This window comes from Etheostoma spectabile, chromosome 17 (genome assembly GCF_008692095.1).
Source record: "Etheostoma spectabile isolate EspeVRDwgs_2016 chromosome 17, UIUC_Espe_1.0, whole genome shotgun sequence".
Lineage (NCBI taxonomy): Eukaryota > Metazoa > Chordata > Actinopteri > Perciformes > Percidae > Etheostoma > Etheostoma spectabile.
The window spans coordinates 17,473,163-17,486,689 of NC_045749.1; the positions used below are offsets into that span (position 1 = coordinate 17,473,163).

The 13,527-nt window shown below is 39.8% G+C and overlaps 2 long non-coding RNA genes across 3 annotated transcripts in view; both read left to right on the forward strand.

The window, feature by feature from the left end:
* The window catches only part of LOC116704883 (uncharacterized), a 6,711-nt gene extending 3,082 nt beyond the window's left edge, over positions 1–3,629 (forward strand). The window contains exon 3 of the long non-coding RNA XR_004335800.1: positions 3,618–3,629. This is a non-coding gene — a long non-coding RNA (uncharacterized LOC116704883). The remainder of the gene's footprint in view (positions 1–3,617) is intronic.
* Positions 1–13,527, forward strand: part of LOC116704884 (uncharacterized) — a 115,124-nt gene that overhangs the window by 14,734 nt on the left and 86,863 nt on the right. For both annotated transcript variants that reach the window (XR_004335801.1, XR_004335802.1), the window contains 2 exons: positions 8,367–8,522; positions 11,249–11,343. This is a non-coding gene — a long non-coding RNA (uncharacterized LOC116704884). The remainder of the gene's footprint in view (positions 1–8,366; positions 8,523–11,248; positions 11,344–13,527) is intronic.

Here is a 13,527-nt window from a genome sequence, read left to right on the forward strand (position 1 = left end):
AACCTTCCTGAAACAAAACCTCCATCAGTTTGTTGATGCCTTGTTTGACTATAAAGGCACAAACAACATCAAACCAAATCAAAGTCTTGTACACTCTGTTTGCAGGATGAACACAATCAGCTTTTCATATCTGGCTGACAGCCTCACACTCATCTAGTTTTATTGAGGAGACAGCACAAAGGGAGTACTAGTCAACTGTGTCATGAAGTGGGAGTATGAGAGAGACAGTTTACTTCCAGGGTGGCATGACAGAATTAAACCTTCAACTCTGAGCTGAAGTCTGAGGGAGAGAACAAGCAGATGAGTCAGCTGCACCAACAGAGTGGACGACATATGAATATGATTTTAGAACTCCTACGTATTCAGTAAGTCTGACTTAGTTTGACAACTTTTGCATAATATATGTCTAAAGAAGGGGAAAACAATAAAAAGAGATTTAAAAGGTCAGATGCAACTTCAGTTAGCTGTACTTGATGATGTACTGCATTGTGCACATGATGAGAAGCGGCAGAAATAGTTTCTAATTATTATTTGCACCTTTTCAATTTTGCAAAACGTACAACACCTTCAATGACGCCTAACTGCATCTTGAGGTGTCTCTTTAAATATCTGTTGGTTTCTCAGTGGAGAGAAGCCCTGAAGAGGGAAATAAATGATAGATCCCTTTCTGTCTTGTGCTGTGGCTGTGATGCAGAGAGCAGGTCTCATTGATAATGCATCAGGAGAAAAAATCCATCAGGACCATATCCATTTAATGCATGAAGCAGACATTTATGCATGAAAGTGTGCGTGGCCTCTTGCTCCAGACCTGTGGCCAGGCTAAGAAAGGGCTGTCCTCTCCGGGTTGTCACTGAGTACAGCAGCTCAGATCTCAGGGACACAACAGCTCCACTGGACATCACTCCTGCCCAGTTCCAGACGAAAGGATGAAAAATTCATGAGGTGTTTTTGCGACAATGGCAGATTTAGGATAGTTTGGTCATGATGGCCTTCCCACCCCTTCTTCCTCATTCCACTTCACCTCCCTCCATACACATCATATCTGTTGGCCCGCTTGATGGAGCGTTCAGGTGAAAACATAAACCTAGTGTGGAGTGATTGCTGAATGTGTTCCTGCAGAGGAAGGACTGGCATTTCTCTCTCTTTGTTGTGCCTCTGACCTTTTGAAAATATCACAGATTAAATCTTTAATTATTCATGAAGGCTAGTTGTGGTGATGGGAGAAGAGAGGGGGGTGTTGCCACATGTGGTGGTGTATCTTACCACAAGAAAGAAAAGATTGACATGGTGGTTGACGTAGCTCTGATCCGACCAGTACACATTCATGCGTGTGCCGAGACGCCCAGTTTGTCATTTGACATTGTCAAATGTTTATGTTGTATGAAAAGTGTGCTTTCAGTGTGTATTCTGTCCTTTTTAGATATTCTGATGTAGATTTTAAATTCTTACTTGAACTTTTTACTCTTCCAAACATGTGTATCACACTGTTTAGTAAACTTCAAAACAGCATCCCTCAGATCCTCCTAACTCCTCACGTCACCTACCCCCCCTTGCGGTAAACATTCCTGACACATTCATTTAAAATAATGAAATAATCATGATGCGAGAGATAATAAACAACAACAGAGGGAAAAAACAATACTATTAGGAGAAAAAAGTGTTTCCCAGGAGAATGGTTCAACCAGTGTTTGATATGCAAATTCTCTTTTCCATCGGAACCCCCAGTAAATGTCAGGAGGGGACACTGGGGAGGGGCTGAACATCTCAATTAAAGAGCGCTAACATGCATCATTCCAAACAACCCATGAAATGAAAGGCATCATTTAGATTGATCTACAGCATCAGTGAGAATAAATCAGAGCTGCGGCCTAATAAGGGTGCATCTGAAAATTGCAGATAGGAATTCAGAACAGCATCTACATAATGATGTTCCAGCTGATGAAGTTGGTGATCAGTATTTGGGAAAAGGCCGCTGTTGCTGTTAAATGCAAAACTGTTTCTGTGAGAGAAGAATGAGTGTAAGACTGTACCTCTCTGATGGCTGAATAGTGCTTACGGTTTGTTTTCTTTGGACCAAACTGTAGTTGAAGGCAATGAAATGATTTGCCTGCACTCCTGATTAACCTCTGGTTATTCATGCCAGTTCATGGAGTTTGGAAATGTGATTTTTTTTTTTTTTTTAGTTAAGAAGACGCTTAAAGTTGTCTCATGGATAATTCTAGTATTTTAATATTTTGTATTTTAGTAATTACTCAAATGCGGATTAAGTTTGGACTTTTAAAAAAACAAAGACAAATCATCACTTGGTTAAAAGATTGAAAAGACAATACTTATAGTACTTATTAACTTTCCTTATCCAAAACCTTTTGTTTCAAAGTTAACTCACAATCTTTCCTTTTCCAACTTCAGCAACATCATAATGAATGTGTTTTGGCATAGTTCTCCCACACAATTTGATGAGTGAAGGCGTATCCTACCAGTCCAAGTTTTATAAAAGGTTTCCATTTTGATCAGGTACAGTCCAGAGTAATGTGGCTTGCTATCCTAAAGGACAGTTCATTGTACTCATTACTCTTGTTAAAAGATTTCTCACTTGGAAGTTGGGAGGCATTCTTAAAAAATGACTAAAGAGAACATTAAAGTACTGACTTTCAGGAAAAGATTTCAAACAGAGGGGGCCAGACTGGGGTCACATGCAATTTTAGGGTTATCAAATATATTAAGCACAAGTGTTACATACCACCAACCCTATAGGTTTAGTTCTTTAAAACTAATGATACACATATAACAAACACAAGTATACTCATTCAGTATTAGTAGTTGTAGTAGTAGTGCAATGTATCACTGCACATGAATAATATATATATATATATATATATATATATATATATATATATACACACACACACACACACACACACACACACACACACACACACACACACACACACAGTATATGTGCCAAAGTTAGGGGGGTCGAGGCTTAAAATTACAGGGGCACTTGCCACCCTTGCCCAACCTAGAACCGCCACTGATGACTTTCATTGATCAGAATGTGGATTTATTTGCCCAGTATGAGAAATGTACTTGGATTAATCTTGGTGGCATCATTGCACTAACATGGCAATAGCTCATAAATTTAAAAATATGTGTTTTTATTGTGTAGCAGCAACAGGATCACACATATATCTCAAGAGGAAAGTGGTAGTTATACAGCCGAGACCATACAGTAAATAAATGTAGCCAGTTTGTTCAGAAAGGCAGCATGCCACAGGGAAGAGTTCAGTACAATGTGTGTTTTATGAATGCAGTAGAATAGGCCTATGTCTCACATCTAGATTTACAGGTTCAGATTATTGCTGATTTTATTAAATAGGAAGCCTGCACTACCTGACAGTATCAGTGGTCATAGTAACAACCCCTACTGAGAATGACCTAATTAGCTGGCCACGGAGGGGCTGAGATTTTAGAGACCACGAGGTGTTTTACCACGGATGTCACCTCTGCTTGCCCATGTGGAAAGATCTGTTTGAGGTGGTAAGAAATATTTAGAAAGCAGAAAGTAACCTGAAATATTTAGCTTTTACTTGTTTTTGTCGTTGTGTAGAATATTTTAGGATTACTTTGCAGTAATTGGAAGAATATGTAGATTTATGCCTAACAGATGCTCTTTATTTCCACTGTATTGTACATTGTGACCTTGGGCTGCACCCTTTACTGTTGAGATTTTGATCAGATTTTTCCTAGGTCCAAATTTTCTGTCACACAGGCACAAGGTTATTTTTACAGTCTGTGGGGACAACGCTGTGGGTATGGCAACCAGTTATGCTCAGACTGTAATCTTGGACAGCACTGCCTTGTTACACTGCTCAGCATATTCTCCAGCATCTAACGCAAATGTGAATGCAAATGCAAGATGTTGAAGATTAAAAGAATTACTTGGAATTAAAAAAAAGACTGCATTAAATTCTTTAGATGACCCAGTTTCCAGGCATCCATCCAGTGGCTTAGTTGCTCGGGAGGCTTCTGAATGGTGTGTGTGTGTCTGTGTGTGTGTGTCTGTGTGTGTGTGTGTGTGTGTGTGTGTGTGTGTGTGTGTGTGTGTGTGTGTGTGTGTGTGTGTGTGTGTGTGTGTGTGTGTGTGTGTGTGTGTGTGTGTGTGTGTGTGTGTGTGTGTGTGTGTGTGTGTGTGTGTGTGTGTGCGCGTGTGTGTGCGCGTGTGTGTGCTTTTTTGTGTTTTTTATGTTCTTGCTTATATGCAGCTTTTTTTCCCGCTTGTGTTGGCTGGTACACATCCTTAGATCTCATCAAAAAACAGTGACCTAGATATAATTAACCCCCTCTAACCGGCAGGAAATTGTATTTAAAAGTAGCACAGCACCCATCAGTCTGCTCTGCATGTTGGCACGGAGCTGCTCCCCATGTTAAACCCGGGTTCCTAATAGAAGGAGATATCGTGGATTCCCTGTAGCATGTCAAGCTGGCGGCACACACGGCTCAGAGAAATGTAGTAGACAGGTGATGGAATGAATAAGCTTGTCTCAAGGCAGTCTCCTGGCTGACAGGTTCTTCTTACGAAACACATACATTTGAGAAAATAAGAGCTTCTGATATTGTTTGAAATAAGTATCACTTACTGAATATCAGAGGAGCCATTAATGTCCTGAATCATGGCTTTTGCTTTTGTGGCAGTATGACAAAGAGATGCTTGAGAGGGATTGAAATTTCATTCATTCTTGCTCAGATAGCCAATTGTAAGACATTATGATGTGTAATTTTTCCTTGGCTAAACAGCTCCCCTCATCTCCTTTGAGCTGAATGAGCATACACATCACACGCCGCCTTTAAGCATCTTCACTAACGCATAAGATCCTGATTACACTTTGGCTTTAATCTTATAATCAGTTAATTTGACTGTTCATTTGTTCATGCATATCAATGTGGGATTACAGTACATGTTCAAAACGCTTTCTTTAAAATGGCCGGGTGACTTATGGATGCTGTAGATATTATGAGCCAACATTAGGCCGCGTGTATTCTATCTTATCAGGTCAGTAATTTTTACTGTTACATTTTTTCACGTTCTCTTGAGATTGATTTCTTCTGAGGACCTCTTAGAAGATCAAGATCCTTTTTAGTAGCTCATGCATGTATCTGATTGCATAAATTAGGAGTTACATCAACTGTTGCTCACATGCTCACAGTATGTCATGAAGTAGCTGCGGATATTCAAGCATATAAATGAGGATTGATGTGATTGCAGGCAGAGAAGTAATGCTACTTTGAAAAGGAAATGATCAACTCCACCAATGAGTAGTCATGCTTTAAAAAGTTAAATGAACTGGATTTCAAGCAGCACTCTTAGACATAAAACAAAAGATAAAACAAAATCACTTAATCTTACACAACAAGTTTAAAATGAATGCGGCCTGGGGAGCTGATTGGTTCAATTTCCCATCATAATAGCTGGTGGAAAATTACAACTTTTTTACAAGTACACTATTATAATCAGGTCTCATATGCTTCTATTTTTTTTTTTTTTACATGAAAGTTGGGACTGTTATTTATAATATTGGCATCCATGCTGTATCTATATTTTGTTTCTGATATTTCTTAAGAACAACTTTAACAAAGGCACAACGTAACAGATTTGTCTTTTTTTTTTTCTCAGATTCTGTACAAAATAATAATTCTTTCCAGCCTTATTTCTTACAAAACAGCAATGTTCTGCAAAGAGCCTTTTTCCCGTCTGCTTTCTTGCTGCACAAAATACGGCAGTGCTGATGCGTGGTTTCCTCACCCTCCCTCTGGGAGGTGTGAACCAAGGAAAGGGAAGGGTAGAGACAGGAGAAAGAGGAGGCGGAGAACACAGAATGCAGCAAACTTCAATAAGCACAATGCCCTCAACTTCTTGTTCTGGAGATTACAGTTTCCAGTTTTTGTCAAAGAAATTAAGAATTGTTATTCAATTCCCTTAATTATTTTGGTTGTCATGCTGTGATTAGAGCAGGATCTTCACACAGTCATTAAATCTGCTGATTTTGTTTCATCAATCAAAGCAAACACATTCATAGCTTGTGATGCAAGTAGACAAACTGTGCCTCAAGGGATATTTTATGATTTAGCTAAAAGATAAACATCAGACCCCCCTGAGTCTGTTGGACTTTGTGGCGACTATAAAGAATTCATCCTATAATTAAATAAATGAATATATTTCTTATCATAAAACATCTTTGCTCAGCCTTCGTCAGAATGGCAGCGCTGCTGAGAATCCTACTGGCACACAGTCCTACCCTGGGGCTTGGGGATTACATGTGCTGCGTACACATTAAAGCCTCTAAACCCTCGCCTCCACAGAGCTGATCTGACTGCACAATCACCCCCCTCACTCTTAGCTCCACTCCATCGGCCATGAGGCCTCCTTTCTCCCAGGATGCTCGCTGCTTACTTCCAGATCAGCAGAACTCTGCAGTGCCGGCGAAGGTCGGACCATAAGTAAATTTGTCAGCTTGCCTCTGTGTTCACTGAATCACCTGGGAGTTGACTCTCTAGCTCATCATCAGTTCATCACTGGGAGTGAGGATTTTTCAGAATGAATGCATCTATTTTTACATATCACTTTGAGAAAAAACGGTCAAAAGAACAGTTTGAGTTCTTGTTTTGCTCCTTGCACTTGAACTCACATTTACTAAGACTGGCACACATAGTACAAGCACACATGTCTGCATAAAACCCCTCTCTCTCTCACACACACACACACACACACACACACACACACACACACACACACACACACACACACACACACACACACACACACACACACACACACACACACACACACACTCCCTCACTCACTCACTCACACTCCCTCACTCACTCACTCTTACACAAACACCAACACACAACACATCTGCAATTTCGAGGAGCGAATCGACGGCCTAGAGGCAAGAAATACTGTGCAGGGCAGAGCATATTCAATTAGCCCCTGGCAGATCTTCCCCCTTACCTATCATCATTGCATCACATTTCAATATTGCACAGAGGTGTGCCGCCAACGCAATGCTGACACATCAAAGGGCTGCGGCAAATCCACACTCTTCCTTGGAGCCTCACAGCTATGTCACAGCTGTTCTGGGGTAGGCCAGGCAGGCACAGGGAGAGGCCAGGCATGACTAAAGACCTTAGCAGACATATTAAAAAATGGATTCTCTATTTCCCACTTCGATGAGTTCAAGTTATCAGGCCAGCCTGTGGGCAGGGCTGGATGGTTTCCTGGTCCAGCATGGCATGGTGAAGTCAGAGGGTTAAGGAGAAAGATGATCTGGATCATGAAATGTGTATGACAGGGTAGATGTGATGAATTCATTTTTAAGTGTAGCACTTTTTCCAGATTACTTTTATTTATGCCTAAAGTATGTTTTCTGATAAAGCTAACTTAACCATGCCCAGGACAGGCCTGTTGCACTGCAAGAAGTGTGTCTATTTTGTAATGACAGTCATATCCATATGCAAGGACATAAGTCCAAGACCAAGAAATAAATAATGACATTACCTCAGTTTGTTTGCTATCCTTCTCCGGGCTGGTGTAGAGGCGATAGGGGCGGTAGTGGTTCACTGAGATCCTCATCAGGAAGTAGTCTAGATAGAGATATATTTGCAGAAGCAGCTTTAACAACGAGTTAAAGTTAAAACAGTGTGCTAAATTTTTGCCGCTGGGTTTGCCTCCTTACCTCTTTCCTTCTCCTTTCGCCTTAACTCAATTGAATTCCATCTTCATATATTTTTTCCAGAGGGCTCGCTAATTAAGAATTTAATTATGGCTGGGAGCAAAACAGAGGCATCCAAACCTCATGTTTAAAACATGATCACCATATTTCTCTTTCCCCCTCTCTGCCTTTCTCTCTCTGCTTCCTTCTCTGCAAGTGTGTTTTCTGAAAGTTTTGAGGTGAACTGAAGGTAAGAAAGGACTATACCCATAACTCTCAAGAGTGAGCATACAATGCATGCATGATCAAAGCGAGTCACGAGGTTGGACCGTGGAAAAGATATACAACGCTGATTGATGTTATTACAACTATACGCCTGTTTGCTTAGTGTAAAAACTTTCATTGCCTAAATCCCTCAAAATAAAATTAACATTTGTTGATTATAGCAACTAGAAAAAAAGAATAGCTTAATTAGCGCCCTGTGTTGTACATGTTGTACTTCCACTCTCTGCGAGCACTGCTCAGTTTGATATTCTACAATAATGACAGTGCCTCTCATTTTGGGCTGCCCGGAGGAGCGTTGCCTTGCCTGGGGGCTCTCTACTAGGCCTGTCCTGTTCACATACAGCAACTCTTCTCCCTCTCTTCATTACGCAGACCCTCTCATCTTGTCTCTGTGGGCCAACCCTGCAGCAGCTATTTGTCACAAGCAGATGTTTCAGAGAACCATGACCTCGAGTGTGGTTGCTGGGGTATGGGAGCTTGGCGCCAGTTGTGATTGGAAACCTGTAGAGCAGCAAGGGCATGGTCAAGGTGAGTAATACTAGCTCCTCTCAGGTCCTAAGGTCAGCTAATCTCCCATGGCAATCAGGAAGCCAATAGAATGAGTGAGATGTCCCTGGGTGGGGCTGTCCAGACCCTGACATCACAGTGATGGGGCCAGACTGGGACCGATTGTCAGGGAAGGTAATTAATGTCTCCTCTCCAACTATCCCATGCACACTTGTTATGGGAAACGTTGTTAGATGTACAGAATGGCATCAAATGTGACTCCAGAAATCTACTGATAAGATTAAGCAGATGCATATACTTATTGCTGTAGCATTTGTGGTTAAACTTGAACCTACACTAGTTATATCTTATCTGTACTACAAATGTCTGCATCCATTCAAGCAACAATACTTTGCTTCTGTTTGGGGGCAAGCTAGCACTAATAAGCAACATTTGAGCAGTAATGAGACTTGCAAGAAACTTCAAAAGATATTCCCTTATTTGGTGTTTTGATGATGGTGGAGAGCTCCAAAACCAAAATGTTTTTTAAACCATTCAATCATTTGACTTCTCTAACAATTTTTGTTCTGGTGTTTCCTCTAATTTGTGTTAAAATAGCTAATAAATCATTTTATTGTGACCACTGTTGAGGCTGTAAAACATTTTTACAATTTATTGTTCATATCACGTTTTCTACCACTGTGTTTACAAGAATGCACATGCACGGCATGTTCGCAGGACGACGTGACGCACATTTCTGTTAGCTGTGGAGGCTGTTAACAGTTGGTGGCAGTAATGTGCTCTAAAAGTAGCAATACACTAATAAAAGAAGAAGACCGCAAGCCAATGTAAACAGTGCAGGGCTTAGAGCTTTTGAAAACAAAGGCTTTGCTTTATAGGATAGGAAATGCATTCACGCAATGCATTTTTTGTAAAAAACTTTAAACGTGAACAAAACCATGGCTGTTTACAATTAAAACTCCTGCTAAACGGCTGCTTTCAAAATAATTCTCTCTCTCTCTCTCTCTCTCTCTCTCTCTCTCTCTCTCTCTCTCTCTCTCTCTCTCTCTCTCTCTCTCTCTCTCTCTCTTTCTTTCTGTGACTGACACTCACTCACTCACAGACTGTGCTGCCTCACACCTTGTAGGTCACTTGTTATTACGGTCCATTGTTATGTTTCCACAGCCACAAGTGAAATGATTTCCCAGTGGCCTGTTGTGTATATAACTTTGCTTAATTTGGAGAGGGGAAGAAAGAGACAGGAGAGATATGGGGACGTGTTGTGGGCCAAGTAACCGTACAGCACATAATTAGGCACGTCTCATGTTAGGCATCGTAGTCCACCGATTTAAAATATGCACTGTGAAATTATGTGTCTTGTTTGTTTACAGTGAAACTTTGTTTGTTTTCAATGGAAACTAAACACTGTACCTTTTTCAAACAAGCTTGTCAGTTTGTAAATGAATAGAGCAAAAACACAAGCTACAGGTATAACTGCATTGAAGATACATTAATAATATGATCCCAAACCCAAAATGTACAGAGATCCCACCAGGTAGCTCAGATGCGAATGAATATCCATAGATAGTAGTTATTGTGTGTGGTAAAGGATTATATATTAGAGAAGAAAGAGTGCTTCACCTAATGTTTTTGATTTAGGAAGGAGAATTTTCAGTTATATAATATTGTATATAGATATTCTGTTATTAGGTGCAACTGTAATCCAGTGGAATCGATCAGACAGAATGTAGATGCATTGAAAAAATCTGAGTACAAAATATATAATATATAATATATCCAGTCACTTGGTCTTGTTCATAATACTTAATTTGTGAAGTGTAAACACATGCAATGCAATTGTCATTTAAAATCTATGACACAGTGCACCAAAAAGCCGAAAAGCAGTTTTCAACAATGCAAATATTTGATAATTTGATAATTGTATTAAACTATGCATACCTTATTAGTTGCTATTGCTTTATAGTTTCAGATCTGTTTAGCATCTCATATACTGTATAACTTAATTCCATTTAGAGTCCTACTTTTTAGTCATATGTAACAGTATCTGCCATTTATTACTACTTGTCTGCATTACATACCTTTTGTGGTAATTATAATCACAGCGAGCAGCCTGGGTACGGGAGGCTCAGATAAATTGCACGTTCGAAAGAGATTTCAAGAAATTATTTGATATTGTATTACAAATAGAGCTCAATAGCAATATGATGGTGACTCAGACTCTGCTACTACAAACAGTGAAGTTGCTTGGAGTACACATTCAGGATGATTAAAGCAAAACTCCCTTACTCTCTTCATAAGCTAAATAAATAAATAAGATAAAATAAATTACTGCCACCTCTTTGGCCAAAGCATCGTCATCCGGCATTCTCAAAGAGGCAAGAGGGAATGTGGTGTGACACATCCCCATCATGGTATGATATACAAACTGTAATTCATTAAAGGATGCATTTGAATAATATTCTAACTTCCATGATGAAGAAAATATAATGAAGAGCACTCATCCCTTTCTCCTCGAATTACTGCACACGTACAGACTGTGGTTGTATAATTAAAATGTTCTGAAATCAGTAATTAATAGAAAGGTTAGCATGCACATAATTCTGTGATTTAATCTATTAAGCCTGGGATTTTAGAGTCAAATCACTCTGCCGTGAAACCACTGTGGATTTTAATTTGTCCTTTCACAAGCTGTTGTTAGCGTTTACATCTACCCTTATCCCCCACTTTTTCTATCTCACTTTTGTTAGGGTTTTAATGAAGATTTTGAGGCTGGAGTTGATGACGAGTCTATTTCCCTGGACTTGATTCAGCTGTTTCTCCATCTGGCGTTTGAGCACCTGGGGTAAGCCTTTCTGTACAAACCCTCCCTATGTAAACTGATTTTCCATTTTTGTACTCTTTGTTTTTCTTCCGTCTTCTTCAGCTTCTTGGCTATTCTCCTGTGTGAATTTCCACCAAAACATTAACCTATTAAAAAAAACAAAAACAACAAAACAAGAGCTTTCTGGTGAATATCCAAAAACAAATCTTGCATTCAGAAAGGTCAGTGTTACACAATATCTCAAACCTAATGCATTGACATTACAACTGAGTTTTCAAAAGTACTATAAAGGTCTATTAAACTTAAACTTTTGATTTTCCCAACATGAATGTGAGCACTGAACACTGTTTTGGCAAGGCGAACAGCCCGACAGGCCGGATTTGATAACACAGTGTAGCACAGAGCTCCTCAGCTCTAATGAACACTACAGATGTGTCAAGCAGGGAGAGGAGGGGTATGCCAACAGCAATGTAAACAGCAGCCAATTACCTGCCTGGATGACGATTCTTTACTCCTGCTTAGTGCATGCACGTGAAGAGGCCAGCGCATCTGCTGCGAGGCCGAGCACCAGTGTTTACACACACCAATATCAACCACGGAGCTGCCGTTAGACATGCTGCATCTCAAGCACGTCTTCTTCTTTCAATTTGTATTATTCAGTTGGCTTTGGGAAATGTATAAAATATGATCCATATTGTTTTAACATGGTTTGACATGTATATTTATTGATATACTTTAAAATGGTACATGTAAGATCATGGAAGTAATGCATGAAATGCTATGAGAACAACGTATTTTGTAAGAGTAATGGTGATGTATTGTGCTTTTAAAATAAAATAAGACATGAGCATGGTCCATGGATGCAGATACAAACATAAAAAAGAGAATACAGTGACAAAAAGTATGAGCAGCATGTAGTGGGTAGTTGCATTATAATGGCTATGTATGCTGTTCTTACAGCTCAGACATTTTAGCTCACACTGGCATTATGATTGTTCTTGTGGCATTATTATTAAGCAAGACAGGTGAAATAAGACTTGAACAGAAGTTGAGAGAGAGAGAGTGTAAATGACTTGCAATCTGGATGTCTCCTGATCTCAGCCTCAGGCAAGATTGGCCAGCGTGAAGGGATGCGTATTCCCTCCACATTCTGCAACCGTCTGTTTTAATGTATTCACACCTTTTAGGAGAAAACGTCTCCTCTTAAACAAAAAAAAATCAGCTCTTGTCCACAAAGTTCTGCTCTTACTAAGGCCCCGTTTTTGTCGTCCTCCAGCAATTTTACCCTACTCAAGTCTTTGAAGTTATTTCATTTCAAAAAATAAAGGGAAATGATGTCCACTCAATGAAAATTATGTCACTGATGAGAAAAAAGCGTTTAATGAATGAAGGAACCAGATGATAACTTGTTTAATGAGCTAATCAATTCTAAGTTTGACTTTTTGATGCCGCTGCAGTGCAATTCTTTGTTATAGAGGAAAGACAAAAGTCAGCCTCTGTCCCACAGCTAGCTTTATCTCTGTTTTTCCTCCCAAAATAGCTCCCTATATGAGAACATATGGAACAAATGAAACTGAATAAACATTAGATGTTGATCACATGAGATAAAGAAGCACACAAACGCAAGCTGTTTGCACGGTGTGCCTGTTTTTGAGTCTGTCTGCATATAGTCATCTAGCTGATGCATTTAAAAGTGCTTGAAAGGCAGCATAGCTTTCATTTGGTGTGGTCGGACAGTAATACATGGTGACAGGTCTTAACTGACGTTAGCTCATTATACTGCACTACATATATATAATAAAATCAATATTAGTTTAGCTCCCGACCAAAAGGGATACTGTATAACAATGCTACAGCAGTATGCTCACTTTCACCTCCACAGTCAAATATGTTTAGAAAATAGAGAATTCTGGCTATTTTTATTATTTTATTGCTGATGCACGCCCTTGAATTGAGTAAATAAGAACATCCTTATCAGAGCGGGCAGGGTGTTAGCAGGGATTTGACTCTTTAAATTCAGCAAGCTGTAAAAGTGGTACTCCTTCCTGCGAGCGGAAGAGGAGCTAGTAAGGGCGCAGTTGTGAGATATACTTTGAGACAGCTACAATATCACTGACAGAAGGAACGTGCCTCTCTGGAGTCCATAATCATATTTCACTGTGGAATGTGGCGATTCTGATATGATGTAAGTCTGTTTTTCGCTTC